This window comes from Oncorhynchus tshawytscha, linkage group LG19 (assembly GCF_018296145.1).
Source record: "Oncorhynchus tshawytscha isolate Ot180627B linkage group LG19, Otsh_v2.0, whole genome shotgun sequence".
Classification (NCBI taxonomy): domain Eukaryota; kingdom Metazoa; phylum Chordata; class Actinopteri; order Salmoniformes; family Salmonidae; genus Oncorhynchus; species Oncorhynchus tshawytscha.
Window position 1 is genome coordinate 24,039,970 of NC_056447.1, and position 16,790 is coordinate 24,056,759.

Sequence of the window (16,790 nt, forward strand, 5' to 3'; positions counted from 1 at the left end):
GGATGAATTCCAGTGGAGACAGCTTTAAATCAGTTCTAATGAATTCTCCTGGTTTTGGCCAACAGTAGGCGACATGGCAATATTGAACTGTGTTGAAAATCCATTAACACCTAAATTTGGACAAGTAAAGTGACAACTGAAATAGGTTGGTGTGTGTCTCTTTGGAATACCGAGCAAATACAAAACACTGCCTATCTATGAGCAGGTGGGTAAAGAAAGTGTCCCTTTCATCCTAATAAATAATATAAAACCAGCTTGTATGTAGCCCATTTTAGTCTTACCTACACTATTTGACTGTGGTTGGACATTTGTTGCTTACCTAATTAGTAAACCGTTGTTCTGGACTCCAGTGTTCCCTGGTGAAAACACTAACCTTGGGACTGCTTTGATTTCAATGTATTATTTTTGTCTCACAACACACACAGCACCCACAGCACCTTAACAGAAGAGTGTTTTTTGAATTAATTAACCAAACCTTGGTATTAATTGCAAGAGGTACCTGTTCTGACCCAGAGTAGAAGAGCAAAACTACTAATGTGCACTCTTATAAAACATATGATGTGCTTTGTAAAATGAATGCAAAGCCAAATGCATGAGGAATGTTCTAATGTAGACAGCTTTGAAAAATAAAACACAATATTTTTCCACAGAAACAAAACTCCCTTATAGGCCCTCTATTTCCTCCAGCTACTAATAGACTATAGATGTATAGGTCACAGGTAAGCCAAAGGTGCCATAGACCAGTGTGTCCTGACATCTGCCCAACAAACATAATGTTCTATAGAGATTAGACTAAATGTATTACACCAAACACAATTTTTCTTGCCTGATGGTATGAGAGGATAAAATATGCCCCAGACTTGAGATGAGTCCATACACCAGCTGAGCAGATGATGATAGACAATATACAGTAGACATTTCAAGGCTCAATAGCCTACATTATAGCACTATTATCTGTAATATACACTGAGTATACCAAACATTAGAAACACCTTCCTAATATAGAGTTGCTTTTGCCCTCAGAACAGCCTCGGTTTCTTGAGGCATGGCCTCTACAAAGTGTCGAAAGCGTCCCACAGGGATGCTCGCCCATATAGACTCCAATGCTTCCCGCAGTTGTGTCAAGTTGGCAAGATGTCCTTTGGGTGGTGGACCATTCTTGATACAAACAGGAAACTGTTAAGTGTGAAAAACCCATCAGCATTGCAGTTCTTGACACAAACCGGTGTGCTTGGCACCTACTAACATACCCCGTTCAAAGGGACATCGATTTTTTGTCTTGCCCATTCACCCTCTGAATGGCACACATACACAATCCATGTCTCAATTGTCTCAAGGCTTAAAAATCCTCCTTTAACCTGTCTCCTCGCCTTCATCTACACTTATTGAAGTGGACATCAATAAGGGATCATAGCTTTCACCTGGTCTCTCTATGTCATGAACAGAGCAGGTGTCCTTAATGTTTTGTACATTCAGTGTATATATATTATATCATTTTACACTCAAACCCACATGTGACATCTTAGCAGATTCTAAATGTTCAAAAACATTCCTTGGTATAAGAGAGCCACCTACTGGTTACTTATAATGTTACATTCCCTCTTTGTGAAGCCTATCAGATGTCCCGGTATAAAAAGGATTCCATATACTGCTGCATTACAGTAATAGACCCAGCTTTAGGCCAGTAACACAGAGGACATTACATCACCTCATAGCTCTCTCGTGGTGAAGTTTAATTAGACCTGCTTCCTGCTATCACACTTATTCACAATTCAGAGGTCAACAATCAACATAAATCAAATACTGTCCTCAATCTCTCCATCACCTAGTCACAACGTTAGCATAATTACATTATAGTATCCTTTCATGGCACACCAGATGAATCTCTCCTTGGGCATATTGAATGGCTCATCACTTTCACACTTTTAACTTGCTCCCCTGATAGACACAGGGCCGGCTCCAGGCATAAGCGACATTAGGGACCCAGGCCAATAGGGGCCTCCAACCCCCCAAAAAATGTACTTAACTTACTGTTGTTAGTTAGAATAGTAGAATACACAAGATGCAAGTTCAACATTTGGTTGTGCTTCAGCAATTTTTATCCTGTTATGTCAGCCACTGACAGGTACTCACTTAGCAAGATCAGCTAACATTTTTTTATTGGTAAATTAGTTTAGCCGGCTATCTAAACATGTAGTTGTCATGGCCGAATACCGACCGGTCATGCAGGGCACGTGCCCAGGGGCCCTTACCTCCATGGGGCCCTTATTGACTTTGTTTGTCACTCTCACTCAGATATAATTAACGTGGCATACGTCTTTACAAAATGGGTAGAATTGCAGGAAATTAGCTGTAAAACTGAATTTGCTGAGGGCCCTCAAAACACTAGAGTCGGCCCTGGACAGATGCTAAATTAAAAGGACCATTACCTCAGGAAGTCTTGCACTTTACTAAAATACCATTTTCAAATCTTATGTTATATCGTCATGTTATTGAACAATGAGTTATTCAATCTAGAAAAGAAAGAAAATGATCAACTTACCACCAATTACTTTTTATTAAGTAGCATGTAAACCATCATAGGCAGGCAGGAGGCAAAGTAGGCCTTTTTTGTTTGATTCATTAACAAAATAATGGTAATAGCAGTGGTTAGATGAATAATAATGTCAGCAAAATATGTTTAAAAAAATCATTTAAAAAAGGACATAAACATTGGGTAGGTCGCGAAAGAACCTACCAATGGATACTCTTTCTATCAGAGTTTACCTGGAAAAGCCAGGTAGAAATACCTATTACCACCACTTGGGGTAAAACATAGCCACAATGACAGGGGTGCAATTAACTGGTTGAAACCTCTTTTACCCAAAGGCAGTCAGAGGATAGAAATGCCTAAAGCAACGCCGAGACTCCGAAAGGGCATAGTTCTTCTTGGTGTAGTATTACCTCTAGGTGTCGACGCAGTCAGCCCAGCTGATAATACACTTCTGTTCTCCGTGGTCCAGCTCATACATCAAGCATTCTCCATTCAGGCTGAAAATGCGTCAGTTTCCTCCTTAACTTAATACCTGTATAATGGGTCGCCAGTGGAAAAGAAAATTGGGGAAATATGCGTATTGTCTTAATAAATCAAATTTTTACACCACCATGCTAGTGTGGCAAATGCTGCTTTCTGATGTTGCGATGGGCATTCAGACAGGGGTAAACAACAGACTCATGCAGTGTGTAAAATCTGTACGTTTTCAGAAAATATGCAGTTGTGAGGCTGATTGGTGGTACTGCCAAATTCCTTAAAATGTCATTGGAGTCGGCTTATAGTAGAGAAATTTACATTCAATTCTCTGGAAACAGCTCTGGTGGACATTCCTTCAGTCAGCATGCCAATTGCATGCTCCTTCAAAACAAGAGAAAAATATGTGGCTTTGTGTTCTGTGACAAAACGTGGCCTATTATTGTTCCTAGGTTTTTGTGCATATGGAACATTTCTGGGATCTTTTATTTCAACTCATGAAACATGGGACCAACACTTCACGTTGCATGTTGCGTTTATATTTTTGTTCAGTTTATATTGACATACAGTTGAAGTCGGAAGTTTACATACACTTAGGTTGGAGTCATTAAAACTCGTTTTTCAACCACTCCACAAATTTCTTGTTAACAAACTATAGTTTGGAAAGTCGGTTAGGACATCTACTTTGTGCATGACACAAGTAATTTTTCCAACAATTGTTTACAGACAGATTATTTAACTTATAATTCACTGTAATCACAATTCCAGTGAGTCAGAAGTTTACATACACTAAGTTAACTGTGCCTTTAAACAGTGTGGAAAATTCCAGAAATTGATGTCATGTCTTTAGAACCTTCTGATAGGCTAATTTACATCATTTGAGTCAATTGGAGGTGTACCTGTGGATGTATTTCAAGGCCTACCTTCAAACTCAGTGCATCTTTAATTGACATCATGGGAAAATCAAAAGATATCAGCCAAGACCTCAGAAAAATAATTGTAGACCTCTACAAGTCTGATTCATCCTTGGGAGCAATTTCCAAATGGCTGAAGGTACCACATTCATCTGTACAAACAGTAGTATGCAAGTATAAACACCATGGGACCACGCAGCCGTCATACCGCTCAGGAAGGAGGCGCGTTCTGTTTCCAAGATGTAAACGTACTTTGGTGCGAAAAGTGCAAATCAATCCCAGAACAACAGCAAAGGACCTTGTGAAGTTGCTGGAGGAAACAGGTACAAAAGTATCTATATCCACAGTAAAATTAGTCCTATATCGACATAACCTGAAAGGCCGCTCGGCAAGGAAGAAGCCACTACTCCAAAACCGCCATAAAAAAAGCCAAAAAGCAACTGCAAATGGGAACAAAGATCATACTTTTTGGAGAAAGTCCTCTGGTCTGATGAAACAAAAATAGAACTGTTTGTCCATAATGACCATCGTTATGTTTGGAGGAAATAGGGGGAGGCTTGCAAGTCGAAGAACACCATCCCAACCTTGAAGCATGTGGGTGGCAGCATCATGTTGTGGGGGTGCTTTGCTGCAGGAGGGACTGGTGAACTTCACAAAATAGATGGCATCATGAGGTAGGGAAATTATGTTGATATATTGAAGCAACATCTCAAGACATCAGTCAGGAAGTTAAAGCTTGGTCGCAAATGGGTCTTCCAAATGGACAATGAGCATACTTCCAAAATTGTGGCAAAATGGCTTAAGGACAATAAAGTTTAAAAAAAACCTGTTTGGGATAGGGGGCAGCATTTTCACGTTCAGATGAAAAGCGTGCCCAGAGTAAACTGCCTGCTACTCAGGCTCAGAAGCCAATATATGCATGTTATTAGTAGATTTGGATAGAAAACACTAAAACTGTTTGAATGAGGTATGTGAGTATAACAGAACTCATATGGCAGGTGAAAACCTGAGAAAAATCCAACCAGGAAGTGGGAAATCTGAGGTTTGTAGTTTTTCAACTCATTGCCTATCGAATATACAGTGTCTATGGGGTCATATTGCACTTCCTAAGGCTTCCACTAGATGTCAACAGTCTTTAGAACATTGTTTCAGGCTTATACTATGAAGGGGGAGAGAATGAGAGCTCTGGCAGAAGGTCTGGCAGAAGGCCATGAGCTCGTGAGAGCGACCTGCATTCCATTGCATTTCTAAAGACAAAGGAATTCTCCGGTTGGAACATTATTGAAGATTTATGTTAAAAATATCCTAAAGATTGATTCTATACATCGTTTGACGTGTTTATACAAACTGTAATATAACTTTTTGAACTTTTCGTCTGAACTTTCGCCTGGACTTGCCCGCGCCTCGTGAGTTTGCATTTGTGAACTAAACGCGCTAACAAAAGGAGGTATTTGGACATAAATGATGGACTTTATCAAACAAAACAAACATTTATTGTGGAACTGGGATTCCTGGGAGTGCATTCTGATGAAGATCATCAACTGTATGTATTGGGCTGCTTCTTGGTTGAGCAAATGCCAAATCTTGATGATTTTCTTGACCTTTATTTGATTTCGGGTGCTGTAGATGTCCTGGAGGGCGGGCAGCATGTCCCCGGTGATGCGTTGGGCTGCCCTCACCACTCTATGGAGAGCCTTGTGGTTGAGGGCAGAGCAGTTGCTTTAACAGGCAGTGATGCTGCCCAATAGAGTGCTGACAATGATGTATCTGTAGACATTTGTGAGGGTCTTAGGAGCCGTGCCGAATTTCTTCAGCAGCCTGAGGTTGTAGAGATGCTGTTGCGCCTTCTTCACCACAATGTCGGTGTGACGAGACCATTTCAGGTCCACAGTGTTGTGCATGACGAGGAACTTGAAGCTTTTGACCCTATCCACTGCGGCCTGTCAAAGAGAATGGGGGTGTGCTCTGTCTTCGGTCTCCTTTTCTCCATGATAAGCTCATTCGTTTTGTTGACGTTGAGGGAGAGGTTATTTTCAGGGTTCTAACATCCTTCCTGTGGGCTGTCTCGTCGTTGTTATTAATCAGGCTGTCGTGTCGTCAGTAAACTTGATAATTGAGTTGGAGTCGTGTGTGGCCACGCAGTCATGGGTGATCATAATGAGAGCTTTTGTCACTTATGTAATCATATCTTTCATTAATTGTTTAAATAAAATTCCTTCTAGTGCAGCAGTATGATGACAGCATTCCATAGTTACAGTACTTTCATATGTATTCACCCCCTTAGATTTGTCATTGATCGACACAATTACTCCACAATGTCAAAGTGAGAGAAAAAAATATGCAAATGTAAATTAGTTCAGGAGTCAAATATGGCTTAACAAATCACGTATTAAGTTACATGGACTCACTCTGTGTGAAATAATAGGGATTCTTTTTATGACTCCCTCTGTCCCCCATACATACAACATTTGTAAGGTCCCTCAATCAAGCATAGATTCCATTGCAAAGACCAGGGAGCTTTTCAAAAGCCTCATAAAGAAGGGCGGTGATTGGTAGATGGGTGAAAACTGAGGATGGATAAACAACGTTTTAGTTACTCCACAGTAATGACCTAAATGACAGTGAAAATAATACAAATATACAGAATAAAAATCACCCAAAACATGCTTCCTGTATGCAATAAGGCACAAAAGTAATACTGCAAAAAAACACGACAAATGAATAAACATTTGGCCTAAATTCAAAGCCTATGTTTGGGGCAAATCCAACACAAAACATTACTGACTAACTGCCTCCTTATTTTCAAGCATGGTGGTGGCTGCATCATGGGATGGATATGCTTGACATAGGCAAAGACTGGGGAGTTCCCTTTTAGTCGGTCACTCGGCACAACATACGATGGGGAGTCAACGACCAATCCTATTCACCTGAAGCAAACTGAAATAACACCCAACAGGCCAATGGATGCCGAGCCAGGCCTCGGAAGAACCCGCCTTCCTGGCTATAATACCGAGGCTCGCAACCATTTACTCTATTCTTCGCTCTTCAGCTCACCTGAAGGAAGAACGTGCCACGCAATTTACAACGTTTTCAAGCACACGAAGGCTTTGAAGAACCTAAAATCTAAAATATATTTTGATTTGTTTAATACTTTTTTGGTTACTACATGATTCCATATGTGTTATTTCATAGTTTTGATGTCTTTGATGTCTAAAAATAAAGAAAAACCCTGGAATGAGTAGGTGTGCTCAAACTTTTGACTGGTACTGTATATGGATAGGACCAAGGATATCTGCGTTTCTGACCAGCTTTTTGTCTATTTCGCTAATTCATCTCGCGGCAGGGAGCTTCTAAGCAGCGTCTTTCTCATTGGATTGCGGAGCCTACAGTATCTCTCTGGCATATGACAGCAAAGGACAAGGTTAGCTCAGCAGTGTGTGTGCTCACTCCACTGGGGGTGTGATGGCTTCTTAGGCAGTGTTCAGGGGATGAGAATTGGTGATAACTGTGCTGCAACGAGTTGGGGTTCCCCACATACCTTTGTGATGTTTAATCACTTGGATACAACTGTTCCCAATATGGCTCATAGTGTGCTTCTGGCTGGGTCCAGGAGTATGTTAGGTAGCACACAGATAACGCTTTTATCCGGGTTACCACAGTTCCCCTGTGGGTTTGAGCCGACACGTGACGCATTATCAAGTCACTGCAATTGCTCTGTTGTTAGAACTTCGTTCCCTCCATCAGGGATCAGTAGTTACATTGATAACTGTACATTTTTCAGGATAAAAAGAAAACAGGATTCTAGAGAAAAAGCTGCTTCAGTCTGTTTTACAATAGACAATGGGAGAAGAATTCACCAGGACAATATTCTACGACACAAGGCCAAATCTATAGTGGAGTTGTTAACAAGAAGACAGTGAGTGCTCCTGAGTGGGCCAAGTTACAGTTTTTTCTTAAATCTGCTTGAAAATCTATGGCAAGACTTGATCATTGCTGACAGAGCATGAAGAATTTTGAGAAGAATAATGGGAAAATATTGCACAATCAGGGGTGCAAAGCTCTCAAAGAGTAACCCAAGAAGACTCACAGCTGTAATCACTGCCAAATGTGTATTGACATTGACTCAGGGGGTTGAATACTAATCTAATCAAGGTATAGCAGTGTTTTATTTTTCATATTATTATTTGTTCAAAATACAAATTTTCTTCCACTTTGACAGAGCATTTTGTGTAGATCAATGACAGAAAATAACAATGAAATTCATTTAAATCCCACTTTGTAACGCAACAAAATAGGAAAAAATCCAAGGGGGTGAATACTTATAATACCCACTGTAATTTTGAGATATTTTAATCCCTTTGCACGGCATTCAATTTGAGCCCTCCTCAAATTGCTTTGGAATTGAATTACAAAATCCTTGAAGTTCCGGTTTTAATGCATGACATGGCACCGCCGGCAAAATAACATTTGATTGATTCGTTTTTTTATCCTCACAGGAGTGAATTGGAAAAGCTGCTTTAATTCCAATGCATCCTAATTTGAGGGATTTAGTCTGCTTAACTTAATTAAAGACAGAAATAATCATATAAAACCAATTTCAAAAGCACATGGTAAAAATAAAAAAAAGTAATTTATAATCCAAGTAGATATTATCGACTGCAGATATGATGAATGATTCATCTCTTATTCAAGGGTTGATCATCTGGCAATGAAAACAACAACGTAGTATCAATTTCACTGTTGATCCCTATTGTAACAACCCTGACCTTGGAGAAACATATTACCACTGCCAAGCAAGTGGTACAAAAGACATACATATAAACAGGATGGTACAATTTTTATTGGTCACATACATGTGTTTAGCAGATTTTTATTGCGGGTGTAGCGAAATGCTTTTGTTTCTAGCTCTAACAGTGCAGTAGTATCTAACAGTAATATCTAACAATACACACAAATCTAAAGTAAGGGAATGGAATTAGGAATATATAAATATTTGGGAGAGCAATGTCAGAGCGGCATAGACTAGGATACAGTAGAAAAGGATAGAATACAGTATATACATATAGTTGAAGTTGTACGGGTACATACACTTAGGTTGGAATCATTAAAACTTGTTTTTTAACCACTCCACAAATTTCTTGTTAACAAACTATAGTTTGGCAAGTCGGTTAGGACAATCTACTTTGTGCATGACACAAGTGATTTTTCCAAAAATTGTTTACAGACATTATTTCACTTATAATTCACTGTATCACAATTCCAGTGGGTCAGAAGTTTACATACACTAAGTTGACTGTGCCTTTAAACAGCTTGGAAAATTCCAGAAAATGATGTCATGGCTTTAGAAGCTTCTGATAGGCTAATTGACATCATTTGATTCAATTGGAGGTGTACCTGTGGATGTTTTTCAAGGCCTACCTTCAAACTCAGTGCCTCTTTGCTTGACATCATGGGAAAATCAAAAGAAATCAACCAAGAACCCAGAAACAAAATTGTAGACCTCCACAAGTCTGATTCCTCCTTGGGAGCAATTTCCAAACGCCTGACGGTACCACATTCATCTGTACAAACAATAGTACGCAAGTATAAACACCATGGGACCACGCAGCCGTCATACCGCTCAGGAAGGAGACGCATTCTGTCTCCTAGAGATGAACGTACTTTGGTGCGAGAAGTGTAAATCAATCCCAGAACAACAGCAAAGGACCTTGTGAAGATGCTGGAGGAAACAGGTGCAAAAGTATCTATATCCACAGTAAAACGCTCAGCAAGGAAGAAGCCACTGCTCCAAAACCATCATAAAAAAGCCAGACTACGGTTTGCAACTGCACATGGGGACAAAGATCATACTTTTTGGAGAAATGTCCACTGGTCTGATGAAACAAGAATAGAACTGTTTGGCCATAATGACCATCCGTTATGTTTGGAGGAAAAAGGGGGAGGCTTGCAAGCAGAATAACACCATCCCAACCGTGAAGCACGAGGGTGGCAGCATCATGTTGTGGGGGTGCTTTGCTGCAGGAGGGACTGGTGCACTTCACAAAATAGATGGCATCATGAGGTAGGAAAATTATGTGGATATATTGAAGCAGCATCTCAAGACATCAGTCAGGAAGTTAAACTTGGTCGCAAATGGGTCTTCCAAATGGACAATGACCCCAAGCATACTTCCAAAGTTGTGGCAAAATGGCTTAAGGACAACAAAGTCAAGGTATTGGAGTGGCCATCACAAAGCCCTGACCTCAACCCTATAGAAAATTTCTGGTGTGTGCGTGCAAGGAGGCCTACCATCCTGACTCAGTTACACCAGCTCTGTCAGGAGGAATGGGCCAAAATTCACCCAACTTATTAAGGGAAGCTTGTGGGAGGCTACCTGAAACATTTGACCCAAGTTAAAAAATTTAAAGACAATGCTGCCAAATACTAATTGAGTGTATGTAAACTTCTGACCCACTGGGAATGTGATGAAAGAAATAAGCTGAAATAAATCACTCTACTATTATTCTGACATTTCACATTCTTAAAATTAAGTGGTGATCCTAACTGACATAAAACAGGGATTTTTTAAATCAGATTAGATGTCAGGAATTGTGAAAAACTGAGTTTAAATGTGGTTGGCTAAGGTATATATAAACTTCCGACTTAAAGTGTATGAGACAAGTAATGCAAAATATTTCAACATTATTAAAGTGACTAGTGTCCCATTAAAGTGGCCAGTGAATTCAAGTCTATGTATATAGGGCAGCAGCCTGTCTGTGCTAGTGATGGCTATTTAACAGTATTTAACAGTCTGATGGTCTTGAGATAAACAGCTTCTTTCAGTCTTTCGGCCCCAGCTTTGATGCATCTGTACTGACCTCGCCTTCTGGATGATAGTGGGGTGAACAGGCAGTGGCTCAGGTGGTTGTTGTCCTTGATTATCTTTTTGGCCTTCCTGTGACATCGGGGACTGTATGTGTCCTGGAGTACAGGTAGTTTTCCGCCGGTGATGGGTCGGGCAGACCGGACCACCCTCTGCAGAGCCCTGAGGTTGCTCCTTTGTTTTGTTGACGTTGGGTGAGATGTTATTTTAATGGCACCACACTCCCATGGCCCTCACCTCCTCCCTGCAGGCTGTCTCGTCATTGTTGGTAATCAGGCCTACTACTGTTGTTTCATCTGCAAACTTGATGATTGGGTTGGAGGCGTGCGTGGCCATGCAGTCATGGGCAAACAGGGAGTACAGGACGGGCTGAGCACACATCCTTGTGGGGGACAAGTGTTGAGGATCAGCAAAGCGGAGGTGTTTTTTCCTGCCTTCACCACCTGGGAGGCCCATCAGGAATTCAAGGACCCAGTTGGACAGGGAAGGTTCAGACCCAGGGCCTCAAGCTTAGTGATGAGCTTGGAGGGTACTATGGTGTTGAATGCTGAGCTATATTCAATTCACAGCATTATAACATAGGTATTCCTCTTGTCCAGATGGGATAGGGAAGTGTGCATTGTGGTGGCAATTGCATGGTCTGCGGATCTATTGGGGCGGTAAGCAAATTGAAGTGGGTCTAGGGTGTCAGGTAAGGTAGAGGTGATATGATCCTTGACTAGTCTCTCAAAGCACTTCATGATGACAGAAGTGAGTGCTACGGGTCGATAGTCATTTAGTTCAGTTACCTTTGTTCCTACACACAAGAAAGCAATGGTGGACATCTTGAAGCATGTGGGGACAGTAAACTGAGATCGGGAGAGATTGAATATGTCCGTAAACACTCCAGCTAGCTGGTCTGGGATAACACGCTTAAATGTCTTACTCACGTCGGCCACGGAGAAGGAGAGCCCACAGTCCTCGCACTGTGTTATCCTCAGAACAGGCAAAGGTGTTTAGCTTGTCCAGAAGCAAGACGTCGTTGTCCGCGACGTGGCTGGTTTACCCTTTGTTGTCAATGATTGTCTGTAGACCCTGCCACATACGTCTCGTGTCTGAGCCATTAAATTGCGATTCCACTTTGTCTCTATACTGACGTTTTACTTGTTTGATTGCCTAACGGAGGGAATAACTACACTGTTTGTATTCGGCCATATTCCCAGTCACCTTGCCATGGTTAAATGCGATGGTTCGCCCATTCAGTTTTGCGCAATGCTGCCATCTATCCACGGTTTCTGATTAGGGTAGGTTTTAATAGTCACAGTGGGTACAACATCTCCTATACACTTCCTGATAAACTCAATCACCGTATAAGTATAGTCGTCGATATTATTCTGGGAGGCTAACCGGAACGTATCCCAGTCGGCATTATCAAAATAATTTTGAAGCGTGGATTCCGATTGGTCAGACCAGTGTTGAATAGTCCTGAGCACAGGTACTTCCTGTTTGAGTTTCTGCCTATAGGAAGGGAGGAGCAAAATGGAGTTGTGATCAGATTTGCCGAAAGGAGGGCGGGGGAGGGCCTTGTAGGCATCCCGGAAGTTGGAGTAGCAGTGGTCGAGTGTTTTAGCAGCACGTGTACTACAGTCAATGCGTTGATAGAACTTCGGCAGCCTTTTACTCAAATTTGCTTTGTTAAAATCCCCAACTACAGTAAATGCGGCCTCAGGATATGTGGTTTCCAGTTTGCATAAAGTCCAGTGAAGTTCTTTGCGAGCCGTCGCGGTATCGGCTTGAGGGGGATATGCACAGCTCTGACTATAATCGAAGAGAGTTCTCTTGGGAGATAATACGATCGGCATTTGATTGTGAGGGATATTCTAGGTTGGGTGAACAAACAAAAGGACTTGAGTTCCTGTATTTTATCACAATCACACCATCAGTCGTTAATCAAGAAACATGCACACACGCTCTTCTTCTTCCCAGAAAGATATTTATTCTTGTCTGCGCGATGAACTGAGAACCCAACTGGCTGGACGGATTCAGACCGTATATCCCGAGAGAGGCATGTTTTCGTGAAACAGAGTATGTTACAATCCCTGATGTCTCTCTGGAAAGACATCCCCACCCTGAGCTCGTCAACTTTATTATCCAGAGACTGAACATTAGCGAGTAATATACTCGGAAGCGGTGGGTGGTCTGCACGCCTCCTAAGTGGGACTAGAAGACCACTCTGAGTACCTCTCCTCCGCCGTCTGTGTTTTGGATCGGCCTCTGGGATCATTTAAATTTCCCTGGGGGGTACGAACAAAGGATCCGATTCGGGAAAGTCCTATTCCTGGTCGTAATGCTGGTAGTGCTGATGAGTTACCGCCTCTCTGATATCCAATAGTTCTTCCCGGCTGTATGTAGCAACACAAAAACATTTCTGGGCTAATAATGTAAAAAATAACACATAAAAAAACGAAATACTGCAAAGTTTCCTAAGAGCTAGAAGCACTTCAGTCCTCTGTCTGTGCCATTTCTTAACACCTCAAATGGGAAATACATTGATGAGAAGAAACTTTTTCCATAACACAGAGTGGCTAAACTCTGGTGTACAAACACCTGGCGTGCCCTGGAATGCTGTCAGATGACAGACTGGGGTCCCCCAGCCACATCATAATTCACACAAGCATAAACAACCTGAGTGCCACGCAGGAAAGGGTGGCCACAGCATTCAATAGAGTGATTGAAAAAGCTTCTCAAACTCACATGTAGTCATCTCCTCCCTGCTACCACAAAAATACATTCACCCTGCCACTATAGTCAGTGAATGCAAGCATTTCCCTGGACTGTGCCTCAAAATGTCTACCTGGCCCACCACCCCACCCTGGACTTGAACCGCCTCTAAGACCTGGTCCACCTGTACAAGGCAATAGTCCCCACCTTTGAGAGGACCCTGAAGGACGTCGATCAGCACCTCACACAGGAGCAACAGAGCAACGGACACCCCAACCAGACCAGCGAGACACCCTCCCAGAACTACGAGACCCCCTCCCGGAGGACCTGCACAAAGAGGATCCACACCAAGATGACCGACAACAAAACCACAGTTCCATAAGCCACATACCCAACCCAAGCAGTTGACGCCCCCCACCCCCAACAATCCCTAGCCACACCCTATAGAGGCCCCCCTCAGATCAGGCCTATGCCCCTTCTGCCCCCACATGCACCCCATCCCTGCAGCAAGGACCTCAACATGACAGCCACACACATGCCTAGGCCGTGAGCAGAGAAACAGGCCCAACCCCCACTAATACACCAGCCCAAGCACCATCCTGCAACCTAAGAGGCATGTACCAGATGCTTAGCATGCTCTGCTCACACCTAATGGTCCAAGCATAAACCACACAAATAACAACACTGGAAACTATGAAACACAATGCTTGAGCCCTACCCTCTTCAGAATTTATATAAATGAATTGGAGAGGGCTCTAGAACAGTCTGAAGCACCCGGCCTCACCCAACTAGACTCTGAAGTCAAATGTTTACTGTTTGCAGATGATAGATAAACTCAGCAAAAAAAGAAACATCCTCGCACTGTCAACTGCGTTTATTTTCAGCAAACTTAACATGTGTAAATATTTGTATGAACATAATATTCAACAACTGAGACATAAGCTGAACAAGTTCCACAGACATGTAACTAACAGAAATGGAATGTGTCCCTGAACAAAGGGGGGTTCAAATCAAAAGTAACAGTCAGTATCTGGTGTGGCCACCAGCTGCATTAAGTACTGCAGTGCATCTCCTCCTCATGGACTGCACCAGATTTGACAGTTCTTGCTGTGAGATGTTACCCCACTTTTCCACCAAGGCACCTGCAAGTTCCCGGACATTTCTGGGGGGAATGGCCCTAGCCCTCACCCTCCGATCCAACAGGTCCGAAACGTGCTCAATGGGATTGAGATCTGGGCTCTTCGCTGGCCATGGCAGAACACTGACATTCCAGTCTTGCAGGAAATCACGCACAGAACGAGCAGTATGGCTGGTGGCATTGCCATGCTGGAGGGTCATGTCAGGATGAGACTGCAGGAAGGGTACCACATGAGGGAGGAGGATGTCTTCCCTGTAACGCACAGAGTTGAGATTGCCTGCACTGACAACAAGCTCAGTCCGATGATGCTATGACACACCGACCCATACCATGACGGACCCTCCACCTCCAAATCGATCCTGCTCCAGAGTACAGGCCTTGGTGTAACGCTTATTCCTTCGACAATAAATGTGAATCCGACCATCACCCCTGGTGAGACAAAACCGCAACTTGTCAGTGAAGAGCACTTTTTTCCAGTCCTGTCTGGTCCAGTGATGGTAGGTTTGTGCCCATTGGTGACGTTTTTGGTGAGGACCTGCCTTACAACAGGCCTACAAGCCCTCAGTCCAGCCTCTCTCAGCCTATTGCGGACAGTCTGAGCACTGATGGAGGGATTGTGCGTTCCTGGTTTTAACTCGGGCAGTTGATGTTGCAATTCTGTACCTGTTCTGCAGGTGTGATGTTCAGATGTACCGATCAGGTGTCAAACCTGTCTCCCTGTAGCACTGTCTTAGGCGTCTCACAGTACGGACATTGCAATTTATTGCCCTGGCCACATCTGCATGCTCATGCCTCCTTGTAGCAAGGCACTGGGCATCTTTCTTTTGGTGTTTTTCAGAGTCAGCAGAAAGGCCTCTTTAGTGTCCTAAGTTTTCATAACTGTGACCTTAATTACCTAACGTCTGTAAGCTGTTAGTGTCTTAACGACCATTCCATAGATGCATGTTCATTAATTGTTTATGGTTCATTGAACAAGCATAGGAAACAGTGTTTAAACCCTTTACAATGAAGATCTGTGAAGTCATTTGGAATTTTACGAATTATCTTTGAAAGACAGGATCCTGAAAAAGAGACGTGTCTTTTTTTGCTGAGTTTAGATAGATATATTACATTACCAAAAGTATGTGGACACCTGCTCCTCTCATTCCAAAATCATGGGCATTAATATGGAGTTGGTACCCCCTTTGCTGCCACAACAGCCTCCACTCTTCTGGGGAAACTTTCCAATAGATGTTGGAAAATTGGTGCGGGGACTTGCTTCCATTCAGCCGCAAGAGCATTAGTGAGGTCGGGCACTGATGTTGGGCGATTAGGCTGGCACGCAGTCTGCGTTCTAATTCATCCCAAAGGGGTTCGATGGGGTTGAAGTCAGGGCTCTGTGCAGGCCTGTCAAATTCTTCCACATCGAACTGTTTCCACAAAGTTGGAAGTACAGAATCGTTTGGAATGTCAAGGGGCCTAGCCCAAATCATGAAAAACAGCCCCAGACCATTATTCCTCGTCCACCAAACTTTACAGTTTGCACTATGCATTCGGGCAGGTAGCGGTCTCCTGGCATCCACCAAACCCAGATTTGTCCGTTGGAATGTCAGATTGTGAAGCGTGATTCATCACTCCAGATAAAGCGTTTCCCCTGCTCCAGAGTAAAATGGCAGCGAGCTTTACACCATTCCAGCCGACACTTTGCATTGCGCATGGTGATCTTAGGCTTGTGTGCAGCTGCTCGACCATGGAAACCCATTTCATGAAACTCCCAATGAACAGTTATTGTGCTGACCGTTGCTCCAAGTTTGGAACTTGGAGTGTTGCAACCGAGGACAGGCAATTTTTACTCGCTATGCACTTCAACACTCCACTGTCCCCTTCTGTGAGCCTACCACTTCGTGGCTGAGCCGTTTCCACTTCACAATAACAGCACTTACAGTTGACCGGGGAATTTTAGCAGGGCAGAAATTGTTGGAAAGGTGGCATCATATGACGGTGCTATGTTAAAAATCACTGAGCACTTCAGTATGGCCATTCTACTGCCAATGTTAACTATGGAGATTGCATGACGGTGTTCTCGATGTATACACTTGTCAGCAACGGGTGTGGCTGAAATAGCAGAATCCACTCATTTGAAGGGGTGTCCACATACTTTTGTATATATTAATGGTGTGATTGGTATGA